Raw genomic sequence first — 15,737 nt, 5'->3', positions numbered from 1 at the left:
TTACATCCCAGGGCTCAGATTAAACAGTTGAGCTCCATTTATTTACTCTACCTATCCAATTATCTGCCAAGGTTACACTGTTTGGCCAGATTTTTATTCTCTATCTATCAACATCAAATTTAAAGCATGGCATAATCAAGATTTAATAGTTTGATTACCATGGATTGTGGCATGAATAAAAAGCTACACACTATCATTTTATTCTGCATAAATGTAAAATAGGAGTGGCATTTTGGCTTGCTCACTTTCATGGTCTTTTTCTTTGCTTAGGGTTCATATTTTTCATCTTTTTGACCTTCTTATTATTTTTGTCCTTTCATTATTCTTTTAGGACATACCCTCTTTACATTTTTTGATTTAGCAATATGGAAAAAATTTGCACAAAGAAACGGTATTTACATATTACAATTTTTAATCTCAGTCATCCAAAAATTATGACTCCTATTGGTATAGGAAGCTAACAAAACAGAGAACGTTGAATTAAAGATGCTTCTACATGAAGAGAAAGAAGAAAAATAAAGCTTGCTACGACAGCTGCAGGCTAAGGACGTGGCCTTGGAGAAGTTGCAGTGTGACCCATGTGAGGTAAAAAGTAGTTCTCCAACTTCATGTATGTTTCCTGATGATGATTTCACTCTTTTTGAAAATCATACCGTAGGAATTGGTGAGGAATTGGCTCCAAATTGTTGAAGGAAATGGGGTATGAAGGAAAATGCTTGGGCATTAATTACCAAGGCATTGTCAACCCCATCATGGTGGAGGAGTTACCCCATCAGGAAGGACTTGGGTATGTCAGAAAAGAAGTTGGGGAATGCACCGAGACAGCTAGCGAACCACAAACAACAGATGATGAGAATCCCTCATCAATTCTTTCCAAATCAATAGAGGAGGTAAAAGATGTTGATTTCCTTTCGGTTTCATTTTCACGTAGGATGATTTGTGTTGGAGATTTGGAGATCTCAATTACAGGGACAAACATGAGGCTCCTTACAAGGATGAGGCACGAGGAGGAAAAATGAACTTGGTGTTAATAACCAAGGCATCACTCAACCATTGGAGGTTTTGCAGAGACCTCAATTTGCAGGCTTGAGATACACCAAGGGAGAATGCTCGAAGGTTTCAGATGCTTCTGAGACATCGTTGAAATCGTCAAGGAAAGAGAATGAAGGGAACACATCCCCATCATCCCATGGTAGTGCCCACGGCAGGGGAAGAACCGAGGCAAGCTCTCATCACCATAGTTACACCAGAAACCAAAAGGAAAGGTATAACCACTCTCGACATTCAAATGCTCATCTCGATTATAATCATGTTGTTAAAGATGGACATAAATCAAAGCATTGAAAACATGTGAATTTTTTGGATTACATAACCATACATTTTATATGTGTTGGAAAGGAATATCAGCACACAAAAGGATGAGGCGTGAAAGACCCTCTCAGTAGCAGGTCAAGCAGACCTAGAGGAAGAATACCTATTGCAGTCATTACGACAGAAGTGGCCATGAAAGAGCCACTTATTGGATGCTCCATGTAGAGCAGTGCCTTAAAGACAAAGTGTTAGTACATGAACCAGGTGAAACAATTGTTCGACAAGAGAAAACCACCACATGAGGTTGATCCATTCACAATGATAAGTGAAAAATGGTTTCTCGATATGTTAGCTTGTCATGGTCATGATTCTATAAATCATTTGTTGCATTTTAAAATGTAAAAGTGATGATGTGTTTTCCATCACTTGTTAAGCGACAATGATGTATGGTGTTATTTTGTGTTGCATTTTACACTCTGAAAGTGATGTTGTGTTTCCATCACTTGTCAAAGAAAAAATAATGTTTGGCCTTATTGTTGTAAATCATGTGTTGAAGTGATGATGTGTTTTCCATCACTTGTTGAAGCAATAATGATATGTTGGCCTTGGTTTCGTAGCTAGGATATTGTTTCCATTTTGATGTAAACTTAACCACTGAGTATGTGCTATAAACTTGTGGAAACTATGGGATGCTTGGGTCATCATTTGGTCATGAAAATCAAACATGTAATTTTCAAAACAATGTACTACAGGTTGCAGAGATTGCAGGTGTTGGCTCATTGCTTAAGGCTCCGAAGAACAAAGGAGAAGGAGATGGAAGTGAGACCTTTTTCTGTTGGCATTATGACACATGTTTGGCACAGGTTTGGCTCGATGACATAAGTGTTGTCCTTGATGGAAACTCACTCAAATAGCAGATCTTAGTTCAGGCTCTTAGAATGCTAGAAAATGAGATACCTGCAGGTTCCTTTTCACAAAACAGCATACAAACGCAGGTGCACTGAACAAAAGGTGTGTACATATACGCAGGTGTACCGAACAAAAGGTTCATACGTACAATACATGCACTTTCATGCAGAGAGAAGTGCGCACATGGGAAATCTTATGGTTGGTCCATGGTATTTAGTTTGACATTTTTGAACCTATTGTTTTGTTCTGTGGTTTTGCATCTAAAGTATTGAACCTAGGTATTGGGTCCCTAGTATTGGATCTCTATGGTTTTGGACCATGGTTTGAGTAAGGCCTTAGACTATAAAAAGGAAAGGAGATCATTTGTCTTGGGGTACTGATGTGTTGAATATCTTGAGAAGAGCAAGATCTAAAATATGGGTGATGGGATGATGAGTTATAGCTGGACCTAAATCAAGGAAGAACCTGAGCATTACAAGATGGATAAGATCTACTGATGAGTCGAGATCCTTTTGGCACATGATCAGATCTGTAAATCTAATAATCTGGGTATAATTGAAGTCTGATTAAGAAAACGGATACCCACAGGTCCGAAATAGTGGAGGCGCATATACCCGCAGGTTTGACACAACTAAAGCACGGATATACGTGGTTTTGACATAGCATAGGTGCATATTCCGCAGGATCAACACAGGTTCACTTTGACATATCTGCGGATGTACGCAGGTTTCTGTTGGTGAAGTAGCAGACCTTTCTTGAAAAATGTTTTAGCTGCTTTTGTTTATTACTGCAGTGTTTTGTGTTCTAAAATGGTGTCTATTTACTGGTATTGTGTTCTGAGAAGTTATTGATTCAATATTTGTACAAGGAGGTTGGTTGATTGCAGATCCATTTGATGTTTGATTGATATTCATGGATCTAGTCTAAAAATTTATGAAACGTGGTCCCTGGAAGAAAAGAGAAGGTTGAAGCCTTTTGTAGGTCAGCACCTACGTACTAGTACCTCAGCTAGTACAAGAGCGAAGGGGGTTGTAGCTCCCTTCTAGGAGAGTCTGAAGAACGAGGGAAGGTTGTAGCCTTTTGCAGTTTGAAGCCTGCGTGGTGGTATAAGACTGCACCGGTACAAAATCAATTGTAAAAAGAAGTTTCTAATAGAAATAAGATAGAGACATATTGCAATAGGTGGTTTTCACCCACATTGGGTTTCCACCTTATATCTTGTGTTCTGTTGTGTGACTGTCTGCTCTACTTTTCTATTCCTACTTACTGTTATATGGTTCTGACACACAAATTAATGATCAACATCTGAAAAATAAATTAAATTATAAGTCTGGAAGGTATATGCAAGTTTCATTAGTCAGATCTGCAAATCTTTGTATAAATTGAAAAAGAATTTGATAATACTGATTCAACCCCCCTCTCAGTATTATTTTCAACATTTTCAGGGCGCTTGTGATGTAGATAAGGTACAGGGAAGTTGCAGATTATTTTTTGTGCTTTTGGAGAACCAAAAGATCCTCAGTGGGGAGGATTTATCCAGGTGGCTCCAGAGACACACACAACACAAAGAGGGCTTATGGAAGCTCAAAAATCAATGTGATCGGAATGCTTTCAAACCAAGACCAAAGCATAGATCTTGTCGTCTTGATCACAGTGGTGTGAACGGTTCGTTAATCCGATCTCGTATGAGGGAGAATCAGTCAGTCAACATTTTGGTTGAATTTTGCTAATTGGGCAGGCTTAATGGAGACACAATTTGGAAGTTTTCCGACGGACAGAATCTGGCCAGCTCCGAACAGATTCCAGGCAAAATTATTGCCTCTTTAAATCATCTCATTCGCTCCAAATTCTGCATTTTTAAAAATGGCCCTATTATTAATAAAAACTTAAAATATATATAAATGAGGTGGCAGGCCACCACCCCCACCACTCAAAACTCTATTAAACAAAAATCAAAATTTTATGGGCTGACGGGCCATGACCCTGACTGGCCCTCCTGCAACCGGATAACATAATTAAGTTTAAATAGGGCTTAGTGACCATTACCCTGCCGGGCCCTCCAACCCACTCCCACATTAAATGTAACATTTGGGCTGTGGGTGGGCCACCTCCAGTGGAACTGGCCCACGTCCCACCATACTAAACAAAAATGTGCCATGTATGAACCGAGGGTGGCGGAGCTCAAACCCGTGTAGCCAGTGTGGCCACCCACCTCCCGTGCACCCTCACACACCTCCATGTGTTAAAACAATAAAACACCAACCTAAACTTTAATACAAACATGCCCAAATAAATATTTTACCCAGATTTTTTGGGAGGCAGGATTTGATCCCCTGACCTCCCCATAACTATTTGCATTCTTTTACCAATGGCTCAGTGGGGCTTTATTGAACAATCTGCCCAAAAATTTATATAAACCCTCATTTCGTTAGTGCAGCCAAGGATGGAGGAGCCAGGAGAATGCTCAGAAATCGAGACATAATTTTTTTAATTAATTTATTTGTAGGTGGAACATTGAGTGCAGAGAATAGTCGCAACCATGATTGGGCAAAATTCTCAAGAGGGTGAAATTTGTGCATTGTCCAAATTGGACAAATTTTATGTCGACCTTACACCTCTCAGCGGCACGAACTTGATGGGATAGTCAGTTTCCTAATTGAGTAGCAAATTTTCAAAGCACCTGGAGGACAGATTCTTTGAGGAATCTAGTGGGAATCCAAACGATCCCTTAAGCCCCAGATTTTCACTTTCTCAGAATTCAGAAATTTGACAATTGATTTTACACTATTCGACGCCAAAATTCTAATGGCACAATCAGATTTTCCATTTGAGCATTCTATTTTTTGGCCACTTTTCTAAGTGGAGTGCAGGCATTAGCATTCAACGTGCAATCAATCATTCCATGAGATTCGATGCAACGAGATTTATGGTATGGCCAACTTCAGTAGTTTGACATCCTTTTCTTTAGATGGCCACATGATGTGAGGTATATGTAGTGTGTTCATGTACTTCTTTTTTCTATGCATTTTTCTGCATAGATCCCTATTTGATGTATGATGTGGGATCTTGTTTCTTACGTGTCTCATGTTTCCTGCTTGATGTGATGCTGAATCATTTGTAGGATGTACTTGTTGTCATGATTAGTCATGTCCTGTTTGAGATCACTTTTTCCTTATGTTGACGGGATACTCATGTGTCACCACGTATGATTACATTGAGATCCCTTTTATTCCATGTTGGTGGGATGTTCATTATCATCATGCATGAGTTTGTATCATACTGATAGGAGTACATTTTTGAGTGAGAGTTCTTGTAGCGAAACATCTCTTGGAGCCACTCCTACGTGAGGGCCTTTTCCTTTTATGATAGCAACGTCACCTCTTATATACATCATCACTATTGACAACACTTAATGCAGCGGCCTAACCCATATTGACACTGAGGCTCGGACACGTAGTCCCTCATGGACGAACTCCGATATCAACGACTTGTTTTCATGTGTTGATGATTGTCATGTTCCTCTTCTTTGCAACATACATATATGTTCAATTATGCTATTTAAAAGGAAATTCTAATGACATCACGAAAGTAAAATATCTTGGTTAAATTCGGGAGTTGAGTCAACTCAGATCAATTAAACCCTAAGAATATGAACTCTCAGATCAATAAACCCAAGTCATTGATATTATAAACCCAAGGGAATAATAAACCTAAGGGATAAAAATTATAAACCCAATGTATATAAACGTTAACATGAATATTATAAACACTAAAATAAACATGGTTGACCATGGTTGATTTCCATATAGATACAATCATTTTCACAATGCAATATGGGATCATGCTTGACAATGATTGATTTTCACATCGAGAAAATCTTTGTCAAAACACAATGTTAAATCATGGTTAACCATGGTTGATTTCTATATCCATATGGTTTGACCATGGTTAATATTATAAACCTAATGGATTGATATTATAATTCAAGGGAATCGTAAACCCAAGGGATTAATACTAAAACCCCAAGGGATTATGAACCTTAGAGAATAATACTAAACCAAAGCGACTAATATTATAAAACCAATGTATATAATTCCTCAGATAAATATTATAAACACTAAAATAAACATGATTGACCATGGTTGATTTTCATACTGAGAAAATCCTTATCACAATGTCATGTTGGAGCATGGTTGACCATGGTTGATTTTCATATCGAGAGAATTTTTGTCACAATGTGACGTTGGACCATGATTCCTCATGGTTGATTTTCATATCGAGACAATATTTGTCATATTGTGACGTTCGAACATGTTTGACCAATATTGACCATGGTTGACCACGTTTAATACTATTAAACATCGTTAACCATGATCAACTGATCCAAACATGGATCCTGCATAAACCTCTAAGTCTAAAAGACTTCATGCAAGAGGTAAAAGGTGCCAAATGGAAAAAATCCTTTGTAAATCAGAGGAAAATGAAAATCATAGGCTACTCCCTAAAATAGTCTCATTGCAGAGATCTTCTCATTCTGAATCTGACGCAATTTAAACGGAGAAAAACCGACTCCGGAGGAAGGAGTTATTGTAAAACGAAAATTGCCCAATGTCCTTACAAGAGGAAATTTTAATAAATTCTGAACTATATTGAAAATTTTGATTTTAGTATAGGCTAACGGACCAATCCACAGTTGACACATTGCAGGCTAGGATTGGGCCACATGGCCTTGTTTGATTGGTCAAAGAGGAAATATCGCATCACAATTATTTCAAAGGGGAGGACCTTGGGCCATCAGCGATTGTGATAAGCGATTTGCGCTTTATCGCATCACACAAATCCATGGGAGGACTTAACAAAGGCTGATACCAATGCAACATGCGATCGTCAATTATCAGTGTCGGGGGATCAGGCATCGGCAATATGTATCGGATCGGTGTATGTCATAAGGGAAGAACCCCAGGCCATAGCACCGCGATATTGCGATATGCAATAAAGTGATCGCATCTGGGCCATTGGATTGTGAGTCTGATCGAACGGTGGAGATTTAACGGGGAATATCAAATCGCTATTTGTGTTAAGACCATAGATCAGGGCTATTGCCTATTTAGATTACGATATGTGATTGGAGGTGGACCCGATAAGTTTATAGATGTGATAGTATGTGTTTTGAAGTCTGCAAAGCGCCAATTTACTTTGTAATTGTGTATTTCATTTATTAAATGAAATACAAAGGGATTTAAGATCGATGCGATATTACGGACCTGAAAGGGTTCCGAAATGCCTCTGTATAATGTTTCAAGTCCGGAATTGTGTTTTATGTAGATTTTCCCCTGTTTTTACAGTGTTCTCTGTGTAAACAAAGAATGACTGTTTTAGAAGAATTTCAAGCGCCGATTGCCCTTCCATGTAAAACAAGTGGCCACCATACCTTTGGATGTTATCAATGATTGTTAAACGCTCCAGAGGGAAGGTGAAGGGTCAATGACTGAGAGCCCGATTGCCTAAGAACCACAGAGCCAGAGAGGAATAGTCGGGGGAACCACCAGAGAGGCACGGCCAGAGGAAGGCGTTTTGGGAAACCAAAGAGGCTTTGGTAACCATCCACAAGAGCCAGAAGCATTATTCTTGGTGGACTTGAGGAGTTTGAGCCATCTCAGGGGATAAATACCATTGTTGTGGAACCAGTGAGAGGGAGCTGAAAAACGATAATAATCCCAAATAACTCGAGGAACAAAGAGCCGAGGGACAGAGAGATGAGAGGCAAAGAGCCTTAATCCCAAGAGGGACAGAGAGCCACAATCCCACAAAGAAGTTGGAGGTGGAGCGAAAGAATGCAAGAGACCCACAAAGAGCCTGAGAGCCAGAGAGTCAGGGCCGGTCTGAATTCGAGCATGCTGTTAGCATCAAAAGTTGATGAAATGAAAAATTTTGATGGAGTGATTGTTTGAATAAGCTCAAGACAGCCAGGAGCATTGATTGAAGGAATCAAGTCCAAGGGAGTTTGGATCTATTTCCAGCAGCAACCAGCGGTAAGATGGTATTCGGAGACCATTGGTTCATTTGTAAACCATATGGAGTTGAGTCACGGACTTGTAAAATAATTTAAGCTATAATCCCAAAGAGCCAAGTCAAATTGACAAGAGCTCGCGGAGGTGTAACCCACAAGAATTTTGGGTGAAGTCCTCATTAAATTGCTGCCTTATGTGTATTGCTTTAGTACTACGTTATTCATTGTTATATGCATTTATGTATATGTTCAAGCATATTTAAGTATCAGCATACATAGTAGACTTCTAAGCACATAACAGCAAACAATAAAAACAAGCATATGCCTATACTTTAAAGCATTTCTTAATTCAGCATTGGTTAATCAAATGGACTTGGGAAAATTCAAGATTTGGAAGTGGGAGAGGTTCTTGTAAGCTAAACAAGAAGCCTAGTGTTGGGTTGTGTTATATTATTTCCACGACTAACCCACCTATGGTTTTCGGTCCTTGGTTTTGGACGCGATGGTTTTCGGTCCATGGTATTGGATGCTTCGGCATGTATAAATATGTATTGTAACATTGAAAGGAATATAATGAAAAATCAAGCTGGTAGCCCCGGTTTTGGGATCCAAGGGAAAATCTCTGTGTATATGTGTTTTATGTGTTATGCTCTCGCATTGTTTATTTTTCTGTGATTTATAATTCGTATGTAGGTAATTTCTGTACGGGGTTAAAACCTACATTTGGTATCAGAGCTGTTTTGGCTTCAAGGGGATGGCTTTGTTGCTGAGGGGTTTTGCTTGGGCCTGTGGAAGACCTGGTTCAGTGGGAGATCTGTGAGATAGATTCTGGTGGTGAAAGAAGATGGCGAGCAGCGGAAAGATAGAGATCGAGAAGTTCAATGGTCAGAGTTTTGAGTTGTTGAAACTCAAGATGGAGGATCTGTTGGTGGATAAAGATCAATGGATCGCGGTAGATCCAGGTACTAAACCAACGAAAGTGACCGATGAAGAATGGAAGAAGTTGGATCTGAAGGCAAAGACCACAATACGATTGTGTGTCTCAGATTCAGTATTTTTGAATGTATCAGGGGAAGCTACGACAAAGGCTTTGTGGGACAAGTTAGGGACTTTGTACCAATCTAAGTCTCTGGTGAATAAACTGTTCCTGCGGAAAAAGTTGTATAACCTGAGGATGAAAGATGGAGACTCGGTGATAGAGCATCTGAATGCATTTAATACTGTGGTAAGTCAGTTAGCGTCTGTTGATATTAAAATTTTAGATGAAGATAAGTGCATCAATTTGTTGTGTTCTCTACCAGATTCGTGGGATAGTCTGGTTATTACAATAGGTAGCAATGCAACTGCTTTGCAGTTTGATGAAATAGTCTCAGCCTTGTTGACGGAGGAGATGAGATGGAAAAATATGGAGAGCCAGAATGGTGATGCCTTGTCTGTATGAGGACAGTCCCAGAATAGAAACAAAAATAAGTCATCGAGTGGGAGATCTAAATCTAGAGGGAGATGTAAATCTCCAGGAAAACCTGTAAAGGTGGTGTGCTGGAAATGCGGAAAGGAAGGGCACTTCAAAAGGGACTGTAAATCTAAAGCTCCTGATAAAGGGAAGGGATCGGATGATGCTCCTTCTACAGAGGCGAAAACCACCTCAGATGAAGGTGGGGATGTGTACTTGGCTTCTTCAAGTACACATGTAGATCATGAGGCATGGTTGATTAACTCAGGTGCAACCTTTCACTTCACTCCCCATAGAGAGTGGTTCTGCGAGTATGAGAAATACGATGGTGGTGATGTCTTCTTAGGAGATGATAGGAAGGCTAGAATCATTGGTCGCGGAAAAGTAAAGTTGAAGTTGCAAGGTGGAAGGGTTAGAACACTTCCGGGTGTTCTGCATATTCCTGCATTGGCCAGAAATCTGATTTTTGTAAGCAAGTTGGATGATGCAGGTGTAAAAACAGTGTTCGAGAAGGATACCTGCAAGATGGTTCGGGGAGCACTGGTATTGATGCAGGGAGTTCGGACTGGAACTCTGTACAAGCTGCAAGGTAGCACTGTTGTTGATGGGTGCAACAGTTCTGTGGTTCCTGAAAGTGGAGCTGAAAATCTAGTGGTCTATGGAGAGAAGACCATGCTGTGGCATCAAAGGCTTGGACATATTGGAGAGAAGGGCCTTCGAATACTTCATGGTAAAGGTATGGTAGAAGGTATGAGTAATAGCTCTCTGGATTTTGATTTTTGCAAAAATTGTGTATATGGGAAGCAGAATCGGGTGAGTTTCCCCTCTGGTGCTAAGAGGGCGAAACAGATATTAGAGCTTGTGCATAGTGATGTGTTTGGACCTGTGAAGGTTACATCACTGGGTAAGTCTATGTACTATGTATCATTTATAGATGACTTCTCAAGGAATACATGGATATATTTCCTTAAGAAGAAATCTGAAGTCTTTGACAGGTTTAAAGAATTTAAGGCTCTGGTGGAAAATCAGACAGAGAAGAAGATAAAGGTGCTGAGGACAGATAATGGTGGAGAGTTTTGCAGCAAGGAATTTGAAGAATTCTGTAAGAAGTGTGGTATAGCACGGCAGAAGACTACTCCATATACACCTCAGCAAAATGGAGTCGCAGAAAGAATGAACAAGATGTTGATGGAAAGGGTAAGAAGCATGCTCAGTGGTGCCGGGTTAGGACAGGAATTCTGGGCAGAGGCGATGGATACTGCATGTTACTTGGTCAACAGGTCACCTTCATCAGCGTTGGAGGATAAGACTCCACAAGAAGTATGGATTGGTAAGAAACCCTCTCTTTCACATCTGAGGGTATTTGGATGTGATGCATATGTACATGTTCCAAAGGAGAAACGAACCAAGTTGGATAGTAAATCTGAAAAGTGCATCTTTATTGGGTATAAGGATGGTTTAAAGGGTTATAAGCTTTGGAACCCAGTCACACAGAAGGTTGTGTATAGCCGAGATGTGGTGTTTAGAGAGGTAAAAGATGTTATTAAACATGAAGTCCAACCAAAGGAACCTGAGAAGATAGAGTTTGAGCTAAAGGAGGAAGAATCAGACTCTGCAACAGAGGAGGAATCAGAAGATGAAGAGCCACAAAATCTGGCTCTGAGAAGATCAATTCGAGAAAGAAGGCAACCAGAAAGGTACAGTCCATCTGCTTTCTGTTCAAATTTTGCTTTGTCTATTACTGATGATGATCCTAGAACTGTGAAGGAAGCAGTAGATTCAGAGGATGGAAAACTCTTGAGAGACGCCATGGTTGATGAAATGGCTTCTTTGCACAAAAATGAGGCTTGGGATCTGGTGGAGTTGCCGGCTGGAAGGAAACCCATTGGCAGCAAATGGGTGTTCAAAAAGAAGACAAATGCAGAAGGGAAGGTGGAGAAATACAAAGCTCGGTTGGTAGCAAAAGGTTATTCCTAGGTGCCGAGAATTGATTTTGGTGATATTTTTTCTCCTGTTGCTAAGGTAACTTCTATTAGGTTACTTTTATCTGTTGCTGCTGCTTTTGATTTTGAGGTAGAACAGATGGATGTGAAGACAACATTTATTCATGGGGATTTGGAAGAGGAAATCTACATGAAGCAACCTAAAGGCTTTGCGGTGAAGGGTAAGAAAGAACTGGTATGCAAGTTAAAGAAGTCTTTGTATGGGTTAAAACAGTCACCAAGGATGTGGTATCAGAAATTTGATACATTTATATGGGGACTTGGCTTCACTAGAAGCAAAGTAGATCACTGTGTGTATTTTAAATTAATTGGTGACCGTGTTATTTATCTGGTCTTATATGTGGATGATATGTTGCTGGTTGGAAATGAAAAAGAAATTATCCAGGACTTGAAGACCCAATTGTCCTCCAAATTTGACATGAAAGATCTTGGTGCTGCAAACTATATTTTGGGCATGGAAATTAAAAGAGATCGGGCAAAGAGGAAGCTCTGGTTAAACCAGAGGAAGTATGTCGAGACAATACTGCAGAGGTTTAATATGCAGGATAGTAAATCGGTGAAGGTTCCTATTCCTGTAGGTGTGAGGTTATCTGCTGAATAGTGTCCCAAGACACAAGAAGAGGAAGAGGACATGTCTCGTGTTCCATATGCGAGTGCAGTTGGTAGCCTGATGTATGCAATGGTCTGTACTAGACCAGACATTGCACATGCAGTGGGAGTATTGAGCAGGTTTATGTCAAAACCAGGGAAGGAGCACTGGATAGTAGTGAAGCGGGTTTTCAGGTATTTGCGTGGCACTAGTGATTATGGTTTGTGATACCAAGGAAGACCAGGATTGGACAGAGTGTTGGATATTCGTGGCTTTGTTAATGCAGATTGGGCTGGAGATCTGGATCAGAGAAGATCTACAAGTGGGTATGTGTTTAACCTATTTGGAGGTGCAGTCAGTTGGATGAGTAAGAAACAATCTGTAGTGGCACTATCAACTACAGAGGCAGAATACATGGCAGCCACTCATGCAAGCAAGGAAGCAGTTTGGTTGCAGAGATTGTGTTCAAGTATGGGGTTAGTACAGGGAGCTATAAGAATAGACTGTGACAGCCAAAGTGTAATTTTCTTGGCAAAGAACCCTGCTTATCATTCAAAGACAAAGCACATTGATGTTTAGTATCACTTTGTGAGGGATATGATAGAAGACAAAAAGGTGTTACTGGTAAAGGTGGACACTTTGAAGAATACTGTAGATGCATTGACAAAATCTGTGAGCTCTGAGAAGTTCTCTTGGTGTAGAGAAATAATGGGCATTTCAGGGCTAGAAAAATGACTAAGCTCTCCTGTGGCGCCATGTGGAAAGAAAACAACAAGTGGGAGATTGTTGGGTTGTGTTATATTCTTTCCACGACTAACCCACGTAGTGAACCGGGGGGTTAGAGGGGGGGCGGAGCCCCCCCTTCATTACGCCGATTGCGCAGCGGGGGGTGGGTCACAGGGGGAGGGCGGTAGCTCCCCCTATCCGGGGGATTTCAGGGGGGGCGGGTAGCCCCCCTCTATGGGGTCTGGGGCAGTGCCTCGGGAAAAAAAAAAAATTGGACCCTATATTAGGTTGGGCAAACCTACCTATGGTTTTCGGTCCTTTGTTTTGGATGCGATAGTTTTCAGTCCATGGTATTGGATGCTTCGACATGTATAAATATGTATTGTAACATTGAAAGGAATATAGTGAAAAATCAAGCTATTAGTCCCGGTTTTGGGATCCAGGGGAAAATCTCTGTGTATATGTGTTTTATGTGTTATGCCCTCGCATTGTTTATTTTTCTGTGATTTAGAATTCGTATGTAGGTAATTTCTGTACAGTGTTAAAACCTACACCTAGGTGCCCCATTTTCAGATCAGGTGGTATCAGAGCTTAAGGTTGATTGACCACACCTTTAGGAAGGTTATATCAAAATGCCTAATTGATAGAGTAAAGACTGCTTGTCTGAAAGGTGTTTGAACAACAAGAGGTTGATTGTATGCTTGTTTGCAGACTGACTATTGTTTGAGCTTGCAGAGGTGAAGGGAAAACTATTGATAGCTCAGTCCAAGAAGGACAAACAGGAAGAAGGTATGAAGGAATTCTTCTATCCCAAAGGGCCTCAAGGCAATCCAAAGAAAAAGAGGCTTGTTGCAAGAGGTTGCTTAAATAATCTCTTTATTTATCTTGTTGAAGTTTTTTTGTTCATTGGCATAATGACAACTTCCACAAGTGTATCCTCAAATTACTTCTCCATCAAAAGACTCTTTGATGAAGACATGAAGCAAGAATTGTCCACCATGATGGATATGGTGAGAGAAATGTATGAGGATGGAAGGAAGAGTAGCATGCTTAGAAAGCAGCCATATTCCATGAAGGAAGAGAAGCAGTTGCTTGCTGACAAATTGCTAGAAATGGAGGGGTAACTCTATATTGCAAATATGAACCTAAAAAGGATGCATGAGTTGGAGTCACAGCTCTTTGTTGCCCAAAAAGCCTTAGTCAAGTACCAGCTTGAAGAAGAGGTAAGCCATTCCGGTTTGTCTTCAAATTCTTTTGAGAATGCTTGTATTGGTTCTTTTGAGAAACATAATAAAGGCATAGGTTCCAAGCTAATGTCCAAGATGGGCTATGAAGGAAAGTTCTTGTGAAAGAATGCACAAAGTATCACTGAACTAATAATGATTGAGGAAAGGCCTAAATACTTGCGTCTTGGCTATGGATAGTCTTGTGGAGAGAGTTCTAAAGCTGCCACGAAGGCCATTGAAACCATTCCAAGAAGGAGTTTCATTTCCGGTCCTCTATCTCAAGAGTGTGAAGATTGTGTTTGGGAGGAATGCAATGGCTTGAAACATCATTTGTAGGATGTAGGTGTTTAGAAGCACACCCTTGAACCGGAGAGTTGTGGAAACTCTGACAACCTTGAAGAGATTGATAGGATTCCAAAGGGAGCCACTTCTTCATTTGCTTCACCTCCTCATGAAGGCAATAAAGGTGAAAGAGGCAGGTATAAATCTGGTTCTAAACATTTTCCTTTTGATGGTGCAAAGCATGATAAATTTCCACATAGATATGCAAAAATAATTGCATGTTCCTTTTGTGGTTTGGATAACCATCATGTTTCTAGATGTTGGAAGAGAATGGCCACATACAAGAAACTTTTGAAGGAAAGAAAGAAAGCAGCCAAAGGTCAATTGGACAAGGCAAGTCGTGCTGTCAAGATGCACATGCAGTGCACTTATTGCCATAAGCAAGGGCATCTTGCTGAAAGGTGTTGGACTCTGAATCTAGCAATGCTTCCACAAAAGCTGAAGGAGAAGGTGGAAAGAGAAGATGGCAGAAATGGAAAGGAAGATTCCATGAATGATGTGTCTCAGGATGATCCACATGTCGATGCTGATGTGCAGACAAAAGAAGGACATTTGAAATGGATTGGTAAGAAATGGTTAGAGTTCTTATCCAATTAAGATTGCATGTCTATTGATGCATCTATTTGCATTTCTTTGTTAATGGAATGCAAGTTGCAGGATTTTACCAAGAAGGTGAATGGAGAAGTTGAGTGGGAAGCTCACTTTGTTGCTGCAACATTATATTTTATTTCAGCTTCGAAAGTACAATGTGCTTAAGCGAAAGTTGAAGGATGAAATGCATGCATGAGATGATGTGCATGAACACAGGGATGTTGATGTTTTCCTTGTTTTCAGAACATGTGTGTGTGATTGACTTGAAGGGCTGATTGCTTTGTTGTAAACATGCATGTAATGTCGATTTGGGAAAAGTTAACTTGGTCTCCAAATGGAGATAATGATGAAGTGTTTCATCTTTTGAAAAAGAGTCCTAATGGTCTTTTTCTACATGCTTGACTCGAAGGGTCATTTGTTGGAAAGACATGTTTTGTGGACTTGTTATCTAGTCCATCATTTGTACCCAGATGTAAGACATGGAGGTATTCACAAGATGTAAAATCTATTTATTTTGTGAAGCAGGAATTTAGGCCATCCAGTTGTTGTCTGTGTTTCTGTTAGTGTTAACAGTTGT

This window comes from Pinus tabuliformis, chromosome X (assembly GCF_031772625.1).
Source record: "Pinus tabuliformis cultivar Carrire ecotype Pingquan chromosome X, CPIR1, whole genome shotgun sequence".
Taxonomy (NCBI): Eukaryota; Viridiplantae; Streptophyta; class Pinopsida; order Pinales; family Pinaceae; genus Pinus; species Pinus tabuliformis.
The sequence above is the reverse complement of the archived record's forward strand: the minus strand, read 5'-3'. Positions refer to the sequence as shown.